Source organism: Anticarsia gemmatalis, chromosome 23 (assembly GCF_050436995.1).
Source record: "Anticarsia gemmatalis isolate Benzon Research Colony breed Stoneville strain chromosome 23, ilAntGemm2 primary, whole genome shotgun sequence".
NCBI lineage: Eukaryota > Metazoa > Arthropoda > Insecta > Lepidoptera > Erebidae > Anticarsia > Anticarsia gemmatalis.
The window spans coordinates 5,574,838-5,588,607 of NC_134767.1; the positions used below are offsets into that span (position 1 = coordinate 5,574,838).

Genomic DNA, 13,770 nt, shown 5'->3' on the forward strand with positions numbered 1-13,770 from the left:
ATTAAAAAAGCTGAGTACTCAACTCTTTGATCTTTTCGTTTGAACTAGCTGAAGAAGTTGTAGTTAACAAGATTGCGAATTTTAGAAAAGAATAGACTTCTCTCGAGAATTTTAACTTAAGAATAGAGAACATCCTTTTCGCACAATTTGTAGCAATTTGGCACACAAGCAGTTTTTAACTTGGATTACCACATAGGACTCTTATTATCCAATCTTCACATACAGTCGATATCGCGGGCGGCAGTGTAACATAAAATAAACAACTGGTAGACTTGACATGCTTAGAAAGTAAATAACTTAAACCATTTACTCTTGAACCAATCTCTTATCTACTACGTGTACATAACATGAGTACCTAACTACCTATTCGTGATTACTATGTGCAATAGACGAAATACATTTGTTTTCTCAACACATGTCTGATTTGCGGAAAACACGACACTATCTACAAGATAATAGTTATCTGTTAACATTTTTAGTTTGTCTTAAGTTCACTAGTAAATAATGTGATCAATATTGGTTTTGGAAATCTTAAAACTACATTCTGCGCACGACATCAAATGTTGCAGAAATTGCATCACTTTAAGAATTTTTTTTTGACGAAAAATTTTGAGCTGTTTTGTAATATTAAACGGGAATAAACATGATCATGCTTAAAGTCAGGGATTCGCTAGGGAATAAAATGTCCCACGACATGGCGTTTGGGCGAAGTCGGGTGATTTCTCTCGACGTATCTGTATTTTTAAGTGTTTGTTTGACTCCCTTTTAATGGTATTTTTTCCACACTAGCTCCCGTATAAGATGATGACAATTTAATTAAACTTTCTATGTATTTACGTAAAGTCTACTTCCCAATTTATGTTAAAATATGTACGTAGATTGGCTGAGTTCTAATACGAACCTTACAATAACTTAGACTGAAACTGAATTACAAGTAGATTTAATTTGCAATTAGCACTCGAATTTCATAGACGCGTAAATCAGTGTAACATTGTTTCATCCCCTCAATGTCGTTCTCATTGCGTCACACATGTAGACAGTGTCATGCGAGCATACACAATATATTCTATGTACAGTCATCTTAAATTATTAAGATGAATATTTGTCGACTCAAATGTATACGGGCTCAGTCGCGTACGAAGACCGCGTGGGCACAGATGCTCTACGATATGCTACGCACCAATCACACCATTAAGGACTAATTTTCCAATAGAAATAAATAATACACAGTTGAAGAACGGTCAAAATAACTACCACTTAACTGTTTCCGTACGGTAGTAGACGCCATTTTTGTATCTGACGCACATTCGATGGTACTATTTTTGAATTTTAGCGCGAAAACCTAATGGCTTCATCGTTTGGCGCGGGTCGTGGCTCATTCAGCCTGTGACTTTTTCCGGTGGATAGTCGGTTGTTGAAATTATAAAACCGGACACAGTGGATCCTTTCGTGAAAAGAAAAATGAAAGTTTTCAAGAAGAAGCTGCGTTTTTCGATAGCGTCCAGTTATTTGTAGACTATTGTATTGTACTCGAAAGTTTTGTTTTAATTGAATCTCAAAGTTTATCACGTATCATCAGTGACTTGTTTGATATTTGGAGTTTTTCATCATTGAAGGTAATATTTTTTTATTAATCTTATAGATTTTAAGATGTATGCATGACATGATTTGAAAACGTATATTCTTACTAATCTTTATCAAGAAAAAATGTAAACAACTTTAATTGTTATGAAAATTAAAAGTTGATTGTTTCTCGTAATCATTATCAGGATTATAGCAAACTATGGGCAGAACTCAACTTTGTTAGAGTTTTTAGTTTAAAAGCTGATATCAATATTTCTGCGAAAATTATTTTTGAACGGATAAACAAATATTCAAAACGTAAAACAATGTCGGCCGTTTGCAATTTTTATTTTAGTACGAAATAGAAAAAAACTTAATTTGCACTATGTTTCATTATTATTAATTAAACGTAGGCGTTTAGTCGAAACATTCATACAACGTTAATTTACCAAAAAAATTCATCGAACAGAGTTATCTGTACATAAAAAACATACCTTTAATGTCCTTTGAACTACTTTTCCTACTTTTTAGGAGATAATAAGAAAAAAATTACCGTAAGCTTGCGTTTATTACATCAAGTCTGAAAAGGCTAGGATTTTCAAACTATTACGCTAAAGAAGCTTTTAAGATCTTCATAAATATAATCTTTATTTATGTGTCATGTATCGTTTTATAATAATAATGTTATAAAAACAAAGTCACCTGATAGTCCTAACACCAGTTTCTTTACTGAGCTCAAGCGACATCCGCAGGAAGTAATGGGGTGTCTATTCTTGGATCACACGACAACATTAGTTAGGTCCTCGCCCGCATCACGGTAGACTGGTAGCAGACACTAGGACCTTTGATACAAACTTTGCCTTGAAGAAGCTATAGGAAAGAAGTAGTAAAATTGTTATTCAGTACAAAAAATACATATAGTTGCTAGCTTAGTATTTCAGAAAAAGAAAGAATGAGAAGAGAATACGTTAAAATCGGTTTAGCTTTAGTTAATAGATAAGTTATTGCTTTACTCCGTTTAGTATTTTTTTGTTCAGAAGTAAGCTTAACTTGCTTAAAAGATATTATAAGATACAAATGTTTTCCTCTGAAGAGGAACGAACACATAAGCACTTTTTGTGACCGAAAAATAAGTGTTATGGTGCTGTTATAATATACATTTCCAGTAAAACCAACTAAATTGACAATAAACCCATATTACGTTAACCATAGATCTAGGTGATTGTTAATTAACGGTGGGTTAGATTATTGTAAAAAAATCGACATAACTAAAATCAGTCTTTATTCGCTTAATTAATTACTTATTTGTAGCAAACAAAACATGTCGTTGCTAATTAAAAACTCTTTCCCATCGAATTTCCCAAGTTTTATATTCCTTTTTATGGTGATTTTATCAGGATCTTTTATTTAGCCATCAGTCCAGGCTGCGCTTCAAACAAAAAAGCTAATTGGCTTTAGCCGCAGCCTCCGTAGATAAATGACTATCGCTTCTAATTGCTTTGAAAATAGAGCCTTATAAATTGAATACTGCTATTTTGTATAATTAATTAGGTGTTTTGTATCCTGAAATTTAAAGTGATTATATTTTAAAGGAACTGTTTACATTTGAAATTATAAAAATGATTATATTTAGGAAAATATTTAGGAGTGTTCGCTGATTAATTTGGGACTAGAATGTGGTCTAGAATACTTTTTGCTAAACGTTCTTCTCCACTAAGACGCCGCTGTAGTAATAGGTGTAATTATAGGTAGTTATGTCTAGAATAGTCTGGATAAGTACAAATTTATACCAAATCAAGTTATTCTTATGGACCTGGTATTTGTCTTTGTCTACATCGAATAAGGTAATGTTTCTAGGAATTAGAATATGACTGCATTAGGGTTAATTTTGTAACTATCCGAACTGACAATAATGTCATGAGTTGGAAAAAAATATAGAATATTGATTTTTCAGTAATTTCAGTTTTGGTTTTAACTTATTTTTAACCATTTTGAAATTGATGTACTTCGTATAAATATTGAATTTATATGCGATAGAGTTCAGAATGTCGGATTAGATTTACTCACCGCAGAAAAAAAAATTAAAGTCCCGGTAGCAGAGTTGTACCCATACCTTTAGGTATTATAACGTACCTATCTATACCTTTGTAAGTAACTAGATAATGTATTTTAGGATCTTTATACTATCTGCTACTGATAACTGTTTAATGGCATCTGATAAAGGGATCTCGTGTTATCACTGGTTACAAAATACTTTGTAATAGTCAAGATATTCAGTCATGCGGTGCTACGTAAGACTTATGAGTAATATTTATCATATTGTTAAGGTTAATACAAATAGTCTTGTCTAAATTTTCCTTTTGTATCGTAAATTTAATGATTAATAATTGTTTGATAACGTTTGCTGCACGCTTTTTTAACGTGTTTCTTTGGCTGTAATTGAGAAGACATTTAAGTATACTTATAGTTCTAACCAGTGGCCCGGCAAAATATGGTCCGCGAACTATTCAAAAATTTTAAATTTTCAGGATGGTTTTTACACTTTATTTTTAATATACTTACATAGTTGTCCTTGCTAACAAGAATAGTATAAAAGTGGTCCCGGACTAAGAAAAGGTTGGGAACCCCTGTTCTAAGTAAATTATTATACTACTATATTAGGTAGATATTAGAGAGCCTGGGTGTGTACGATTTACAAAGATTATGATTCACTGTGTGTTTCGAAAATATAATTAACAAAAAGGCAACGGCCCGCAGGCTGTTGGCCAATGATGTTCTAAATTCGGATTTTTTTGTACCTCCAGTCTCTACTACAACGTCTATACTAAGTTGTTGGACCATAGCACTCAATGTCTAAAGACATAAGGCTTCAATGATAAAGTCGGAAATTCTAATGTCAACTCTAACCCCCGGTTTCCGAGGTACATTTAACGGCAGTTTAAATAAACTGCCGTTAAATGTACAATAGCGTTAAAACTCATACAAAAAACGCTTATAATAAAATAAAAAAATCTCTTTGGCTTCAAGAATCACAAATGAGTACACGGTTCATTAGGTTTCTTTCAGTGAGCTCGTGAGGTGCCCAAATATCGAGCTTTTTTGTGTAGATAAAAGATTTTATTATAAGTTTATACATACTATAATGCGTAAAGACATTTCCCCGACCTAATATGTAACCCAATCAAAACTGAAGCAATTGTTTGCGATCAAAGTTACACTACTTGACACTTGATTTACATTCGCGTAGCAACATAATAATTGGTGCTTTAAACTGCAGTTGGAAGCCGATGTGCGAATTGAACACGTGTCATCAATGAGCTTGCATTTGCTCTTATTGGAAGCCCATTATTGCACTTGACGGAACTTATTGCCTTTCTTTTTTAACCGACTGCGTGGCGTAAAGGAGGATGTGTTTTTTAAATAGGTTTTTACTACATTTTGTTAACTACTTATAACGGTACTAGTATTTATTCGTGGCTTTGTGTACTACTTATGAAGCACATAGTGTGTATCCGCAATTCGTCCGAGTGGATATTAACGGATTTAGAGTATCCCTTATGTTAACCACGGCATTTAAAATTATCTGTGTGATACTAAAATACTTTTTGTAATTTTTGTTTGAAAGAGTAACAACAGTGATTGGCTATCTAACTCTATGTAATATAGCTGTAAGTCTTTCATATTTTAATAAAAAAAATATACAAATGGCCTAGAACATAGTATCAAATTACAGCTTTAAGTTATCCTAGTAGCGCCTAGAATGTGATATAACTTTTATTTTAAGGTTAAATTCACTTAGAAATATAGACTAGGCGCGTAGATGAAATCTATTTAAGAAATAAGTAACATTGAAATTGATGATGATGGATTTTTACAACAACTTTCAGCATTTCTGAGAAAAAGATAGATACTTATAGATACGACGTCATGACTTAGAATACCTAATTTCGTCAATATTCCTTTAAACCTTATCAATTTTATCACTACTCTCAATACGTAGTCATAATATTCGATAGCATTTCGTTCTATCACATACGTAGTCGTTTCTCTTTGAAACAGTTTACCTTCAACACAAAGAAGACGATTCAAACATAACACTGAAGACGGCCGTTAGATATGTTAGTACATATAACAATACCTATTCCCAGCCTTTATCTGTACCCTCTGTCTATAATAAGGTAACCACATATACCTGTAATCTATAGGACAATATATTAATGGGTTCACGCCAAATTGTGGTTGCGGTTCAGAGGAGAAATATCTACCACTATCTATCCGACTTTCGATAAATAAGTGCTAGTCGGTAAATTAATTTTGTATTAATAACGAGTTTTTGTAAAGTTATTTTTACTACAGATTCGTGTTTTTTTTAGATAAACCTAGCTTAATCGGCTCAGACCAATCTTAGCGCCTTTATGCTAACATCTCTCACGGTGGTAGCACTTTCAATAAAGAAATTACGAACTGCATGTACATAAATATAAATAAATAAATATATTAAATAAATATTATTGGACAACTCACACACGGTCATTACAGGCCTGTCCCAAATTTCCCGGCTATCTGGCTACCCTAGTCAGTACATCGCCTTCGACCCCCCGGGAATATTGTTAATGAACGATACAATTGCTGTCCGACCCCTTATATTCATGTATGTTGACTAAGATTACGTTACAAGTTACATTTTCTTTTATTAGTATACGTGAACGCCTTATCTAATATTATTATTACGATGTTTATTTCTGCAAGATGCTATTAATATTTTGGCAGGCGTTTCGATTTTATTATAAATGCCTTGTTTTTCATTAGATCGTTATCAGTCAATTATCGTGCTACTTTATTATTTTTTGATTAAAATTAATTATGGAAAACAATACTCTTTCCCACGACCGGTTTTACGCGATACAATTAAATTAGCGCGTTATTTTTTAATATTTTATTTACTTTGCGAGTTTTTTACATTCGGTAAAAAATAAATCACATGCAAATCTCGGTCGGTCCATCTGGGAATATGTATTTACATTCAATGATAATTAGACTAGTTATCGGGTTTCGTAACAAGCTAATTATGTTAATTACAATTGTCTCAGATTTTCAGATAATGATCGTTTGGAATTATTCATGTCGTCCGAACATTGAATTAGTTGGCAATTTAGTGTTTCAATCGGTTATTAGTTTTTGGAATTATAGCCCTGGCTATAATTTATATACTTAGTGATTTAGATACATGCACCATTTATTTATAAGAATAGTAGCAGTCTTGGTTGAGGATGAATAATTGGTATCTTCTTAAATCTTTTCGCAGAAATTCTGATTCTTAGACTTATAATTTGCCATAGGTACTTCTATGATATAGTATATTGTCTGCCGAATTATTATATGGATCCGGCAAAACTTATATGGAAATACTGCGTCTACATCTGATCAAAATATCTATACCGTTTTATAGTCATTATTTCCCAAGAAAATATTTTGGGTTCTTCCCAAAGATAGGGAAAATATGGGTATTCATCATACTATAAAACGAATGAATTCTAAAACTTAACTTCTATTATCTTATCCATAAATTATGTTTGAAGTACGTACTTTCTGCATCTGGGAAAAATCCATATTAGTAATCTATAGTGTCATTATTCATAGAAACTAACAATAATAGGTATATTACTTCATAATTATATTACTAAAGCAGTAACTAATCGATAAATCAAAGTGACTTTTTAACTTATTTAAGTGTTCTTATCTCGAAGTGCTTACTTACTATGAATTGGCCTTCCCAATTTACGAATTGGAAATCTACAAAGACAAGCTACTACGGTAGTTTTTTTGAAAATAATTACGAAACAGCAAGTTTTTGTTAAAAACATCCAAATAAATATTGACATACTAGGATTCGGGATTCGAATTTTCGTGATCAGCGTACACATGCACTATACCTATACAATCTTCTAAGCGTCCTTGATTTCTACGTCGCGTAAGTCACTCAATAATATACAAAACTAATAGACCCACGCAACTAAAACCGGTACCCCTTATTGATCAATACCCAGCTTAATCTATCTTCTAACAAAATTTCAAGAAGATCTGCTCCGTGGTTTAGCTGTAAGAGAGTAATCCATTATGGAAGTATTGATTTCAATGTTGTTATTTAAAAAAGAAAGCCTTTTTTTTTTAGTTTAATAGCGATCTTAGCTTTTGTTGTGTCAAGTTTCGCCAACAGCACAATATTCATAAAAAAAACACATGAATTCTTCTCCTAAACAACTATCTTGCCATCAGAAATCAAACATCCCTTTAGACCCCCCTCAATCTGGCTGATAATCTTCGTTCTATATGATTTATCTGTTAACAATCTGAGTCACGTGACGCAGCATCCGTATCAACACGTGAACGTTTTTTCCACGATGGACCGCAACGAATCTCGACTATCTACGCTTGTTTTATATAAAAGATTAAGTAGAGTTGTCTATTTGTTTGTTGATTGTAAAAAGAAGTAGAATGTTCGTGTAATAATGCGGAGAATGGGAGTATGCCTCTTTCAGTGTCTATCGTTTTAGTGTTATAAGCTAAAGGAATTTGTGATGAAAAGAAATACTACTTGGAATAGGTTTAAAAATGACTCCCACAGTAAGTAAGTGATAGTTTTCATAGCTGCTTTAAGAAAAAAATACTCAAAACTAGACCTTTTTACGTTAGGAAAAGATAAGTTAGAAATTGAACCTACTTAAATAAAGCCGTGCTTCGGGTCGATACTAAGGATTTACAGAAAATTTCTATAACATTGTTTAACCTGCATAGTAAGATAATATAAAATAAGCAGGTGCAGGTTACTTAATTACAACCTCACCAAGGCGCTTGAAAAATGCAAGTAAAACCAGAATAAAGTATTAGTTTTTGAATTAATAAAACGCGGTACAATCACTTTTTATATCTACAAGAATCTGTGGTTTTTGTTCGTATTAAACTTGTACAGCTGTTTATCTTAATGCGATGATGCCATCGGTATAACACAGGAATCCCCCAACACACATTTGTTATGTTATGGTGTTATAATAGTAAGTAATTGTTAGGTAACGCTATTTCCTTGTGTTTAGACCGAATTATAAAATGTATGGTTTGATAGTTAAGGAATATTTTTTGAGTTAATTCTGAACTTTTCTTCGGTTTCTTAAGAACAAAAACCAAAATGTATTAGGAGACATGTATTGCCGTACATTTAAAGAGTTTCTAACATTGCGGTGGAATCATAGTTTAGCATAGGTTATGCGTTACCGCGGTGAAAAAGCTTATAAGTACAGATTTCAGTTATCAAGAGTACCTATAAGTTACTTGAATAAACCGAGATAACCAGCTTGTAATCGCCGCCGAGCATCCTGGCACAAATATAAATTGGGGACCTAATTATTTTGTGTTTTAACCGGAAACTAAGGACAATAACTTGTATTAGTCAACTAACCTTACGCCTTGAATACATATAAGCATGTTTAGGTAAATTGCTAATGAATTAAAGTAAATATAAAAAATGTTAACAATCTTTTATGTTATATGGTATGAACGTGTTTACGCGTGTGATTTGCCTGGGGTTACATTCGATGAGACGAATTACTCTTGCATTAATCACACAATAATTACCAATTTATGCTTGGTGTTCTTTGATTCAAATAATGACTAAAATTATCTTTGTAATAAGGCTGTAATAATTTAATGAGATGGTTTAGATAAGCAAAAGAATTGAGATGACTTTATCGAATGACTCTCACGTGTAAAGCTAAGCTTGTTTCACTTTTTGCAACTAGTAAAATATTGGCATAGGACCACATCACCCTAAGTCACCTATGGGGCATTAAAATAGCCCATGACTCATTATTAGACCTATGTCAAAAAAAATATTCAGTCGTTTCAGAGGTACTCAACCAGATTCAGATATAGATTTTTATGCAATTGATTAAGTTTATGATTATGCCAGAAATCAAACTTAGAAACTGCATCCCTGTTCGCTTTACTCGATACAGCTGAGCAGTTTGACTTTTTCACAGCCGACTAAAGTACATAAAGTTAACCCTAGTCATGTCATATTTCACAAATACCAAGAATCAAACAAGATATCAATACAAAAATAGCTTTGTTTTGATCTAAAACCGTTTAAATGAGCCACAAAGAATAAAACAAGCGCGAACATCCGCCGCGCCACCCACACAAGTGTCTAAGCTCTGAGCTTTACGTTCAGAAAACAAGTTAATGAGTCTTTTATTTGTACTTTTACTTAAAGAATAGCAATGTGGGTTGCACGTTCCTTTTTAATTGCAATTTCTGTTTAATGTTTATCGCTATCTGTGCAATGGATTAAGCAGAAATATATTTTTACTAGACCGCGTGAACGGTCTGTGGGTTAAGCAACCGTTGACGCGGTCATTCTATAGGTAGGTGATCGCATAATGGTATTAAACTGGGCGTCACTGTGCTTCGGTTCGGTTCGGTTTTTTTAAGGTGCCCACCTTAAAAGTCACCCCAATTGTTGTCTACTAAGATAGTCGTTAAGGCATGTCAAAGGCCTCCCGGGCGGCTTGAATCACTTTGACACTAGGTTGACCACTAACCATGCGGTAGGAAGAAGAAGAATTGCGAACGATAGAATCCACTTCTGTACTCCGAAATATGCTTATAGCTAAACTCTCTGATTGTTTTGTAAGTGGCTACGAGTGCCTCAATAATTCCCGAAATTATGGCAGTAGTTCACAGTATCTTACCCTAATCTCAGTACATTGCACTCGAAATACATTGAAAAGAATTCTGAGCCGTCTAGATGAATGATTTCCTCTAGTGGTAACTCGAAATGACTCACAATATTTGGAGCATACCATACAATCATTTATCTTCATACATCAACTCCCTTGGTACCATGATGATGCCTTTGTAGTTCTTTTTATTATTTACGAGAGCGTAGAAGTATATAATAAAGTGCCTCACAGTTTAAATAATACGAGTTGATATATTCAGTCCGTGCCAGAGCGTGTTATAGAAGGGTGACTAAACAACTATTTGTTTCAAAATGACTACGGTATTATGTTCTAGAACTAAATAAACAGGGTCTTCTCATAATAGCTAGTAACGTTTTGGGAGGCGACTGTCCATGCAACACTACTGAGCTTTTAGGGTGTTATTAAGGTGATATTATTATGGTAGCCAAATCGAAAATGAGCTCTAACATAGTTTTTTATATTGTTCAGAATATACTCCCGGTCAGATGCAAGGATTTGTTGTTATAGATAAGATCAAATGTAACACATTTTTTTACCATTCAATGCTATTCATGTACTGTAGCTCAAGTCTCTTTTACTATCGACTACCGACAACCGACTTGTCATCGAGAAATTATGTATGAAAATCTGATCAGCACCTCTGACGGGCGTCATAGTAAACTTTTTCGGCAGAACATCCCAAATGTCAAAATTTCGATAGCTAGCCGGTTGTCGGTAGTCGATAGTTGTAGAGAATCGAGGTACAGTTCGAGTTACAAATTCAGGATTCTCTCAAAAACTCTTGTATCTCATATTTCGTGATTTGCTAGGTACCCTGACCCTAGGTCACAGAGGTCAAACACCACTTAGTCTAGTCTGTCTAAGAACTTAATCATAGTATCAGTTTACATAGCTGCTGGCTATGTTAAGTAAATTGGCTTCACTCGGCTTGCATTGTACACTGTTGACGGAACATTTCGGTAAATTAACCCTTTGTTACAGACCATCTTTGTTTCAGTTTCAACTTGATTTTGAGCTTCTAATGACCAATTTTGCACTGCGTCTCGTGAAGGTTTTTACTGTGAAATGATTGCACCTACGGTGATTTGACCAGAAAAGCTAATTTGTTTTTGGGAATGTAATGAACCTTTTATATTGGATTCAGAATTTTCGAGAAGATTCGAACGAATTATAAGTCTTCTCCTCCAGCAAAAACTGACCTTTCTAGAGATAAAAGTACTTCTCTACCACAGAATTCTCTACGTAACTTCTTTTACGTAAGAAGAAAACAAAAAATAAATGTTGCGAAATACGCCAAGGGTGTTGATTAGTTTTTCATAAAGCATTTCTCGATAACTATTCGGGTACATACGCTATCGACATACCTCTATAGGCCACTATCAACATAGTGCTTGTTCACGTTGGAACTCGCGGGCGCGGTGGCGGTCGCGAGCGCGGGAACGTGGCGATTTGTGTTCACGTTGGCCGCCAGGCGGGCGTTTGGCTCAAACTGGCTCAAACTGGTTGAACTTACTTGACGTCGCGAGTGAATCGCGCCCGCCACCGCTAGTTCGACGTGAACACACACGAACATCTTCACTTGTTTGATATTGGCGCGAGCGCGCCACGCGGGCCGCGCGCGACGCCGCTAGTTCGCCCGCGACTTAGACCGCGCGAACGGTTTGTACGTGAACACTTCGGTACATCGCCATATGTTTGATATTTCGCGACCGCGCCCGCCACCGCGCCCGCGAGTCAACGTGAATGAGCACATAGTAGTAAGAAATCATCCCACGACAGTAAACTAGTTCGACAGTAGACAACCCTAAAATTATTATATCATGCTTAAACTTGACTGTATCCCATACACTACATCCAACCAGCTAAACTTCAATTTACAAAATTACATCTACAGTTCCCAAAATACCTTTGATACTTTTTACTTGTACAAAACAGGAACATATTCCTGTCCCCAACTGTATATTTAAATTTGCACGGATGCGTACGTAGGTGGGCGACAATAGACCAATTGAAAGAAACTTTGATTGGTATACAATGCCGCTGAGGTTTACACCTCAAAGAATTTTAGTATTACGATATACGTTTTAGTGTCATACCTAAGGTAGAGTAACGACGGAATTTTATTTGTTTAATAATATAAACTGGTCATAAGATACTTAAATGAAAAACTATGCAATAGTCGGCAGAAGTCCTTGGAGCAGTGGTAGCGAAACTTTTAAGGAGTCAAAATCCGATTCGATTGAAGATTCGAATCTGATTTTGACTCCTTAAAAGTCGAGCTAGCCGAGCTAGCCGTTTGTCGGTAGTTGATATACGAATAATACAAAATAATACTAATATAATTTCACTTTGAAAATGCTTTCCTAGCTTATAACGTGTCTATTCTTATCATTGTGTTACCGTTTATAAGGAAAACCAAAAATATTTTTAACTAGCTGACCCGCGCAACTTCGCTTGCGTCACATAAGAGAGAATGGGTCAAAATTGTCCCCGTTTTCGTAACATTTTTCACCCGTACTCTGCTCCTATTGGTAGTAGCGTGATGATATATAGCCTATAGCCTTCCTCGATAAATGGACTATCTAACACTGAAAGAATTTTTCAAATCGGACCAGTAGTTCCTGAGATTAGCGCGTTCAAACAAACAAACAAACAAACAAACAAACAAACTCTTCAGCTTTATAATATTAGTATAGATTCATAATGGTAACATAATTATGAGTACGATAGCTCTTTGTAAGGTTAAAAGGCCTTAGTAACGGTTTAACGAATGTCTTTTACTGTTATTTAAATCAAATTTGGATGACAATTGCTCCAGGTACACTGTATATGCCAAATCGATTACCGAGCCTCGTGTAAGACGATTCAACATTTTGTTTAACTATTCACAAAAATAGAATAAAACAAACTCAATATCGTTACTAATTGTTCTGTCAAAATAATAAGCTTTGTTGATCGTGTAAACGTGTACACACACGTGTATTGATGTTTAAAACATGAGGAGTAAAGTAGACACACACATATATTTAACGCACGAAATAGAGCAGAGTTCTTTAGATTTTATCGCGTTATATTTTTGGAAAATTCACGATTTCAATTTTATTATTAAAATTTTAGAAGCTTTAGCTACCAACAACCGGCTGGGTATCGAGATATTTTACACGAAAATTTATTTAGCGCCTCTACCGGGCTCTGTAAGAACTATTTTGGCAGTGCATTTTAAATGTCAAACTCTCGATACTCGATGGTTCCGATTGGAGACAATCGCGCTACTGACTCGGTTACTTAGAAAACGATACGTTCAACTTTGCTGTAACGTCAACCTAACAATGTATAATCTGTATTTAAAACATAATATATGACGTTACTTCAAGTAAAAAAGCGTTCTTTTAATTATAAACCAGACAAAAATATATTCAGCTATTTTGGTCTACTGACTGTACATTTGTAT

At 34.3% G+C, this 13,770-nt stretch overlaps 1 protein-coding gene across 2 annotated transcripts in view; it reads left to right on the forward strand.

The window, feature by feature from the left end:
• Positions 1 to 13,770, forward strand: part of LOC142983100 (uncharacterized) — a 105,868-nt gene that overhangs the window by 5,855 nt on the left and 86,243 nt on the right. Inside the window, exon 1 of one of the 2 annotated variants that reach the window (XM_076129934.1) lies at positions 1,144 to 1,616. The exons of the other annotated variant lie outside the window; for it this stretch is intronic. The gene's annotated coding sequence lies outside the window, so the exon portion shown is untranslated. Of the gene's footprint in view, positions 1 to 1,143; positions 1,617 to 13,770 lie in introns of those variants that run through there. 2 annotated transcript variants of the gene reach the window in all.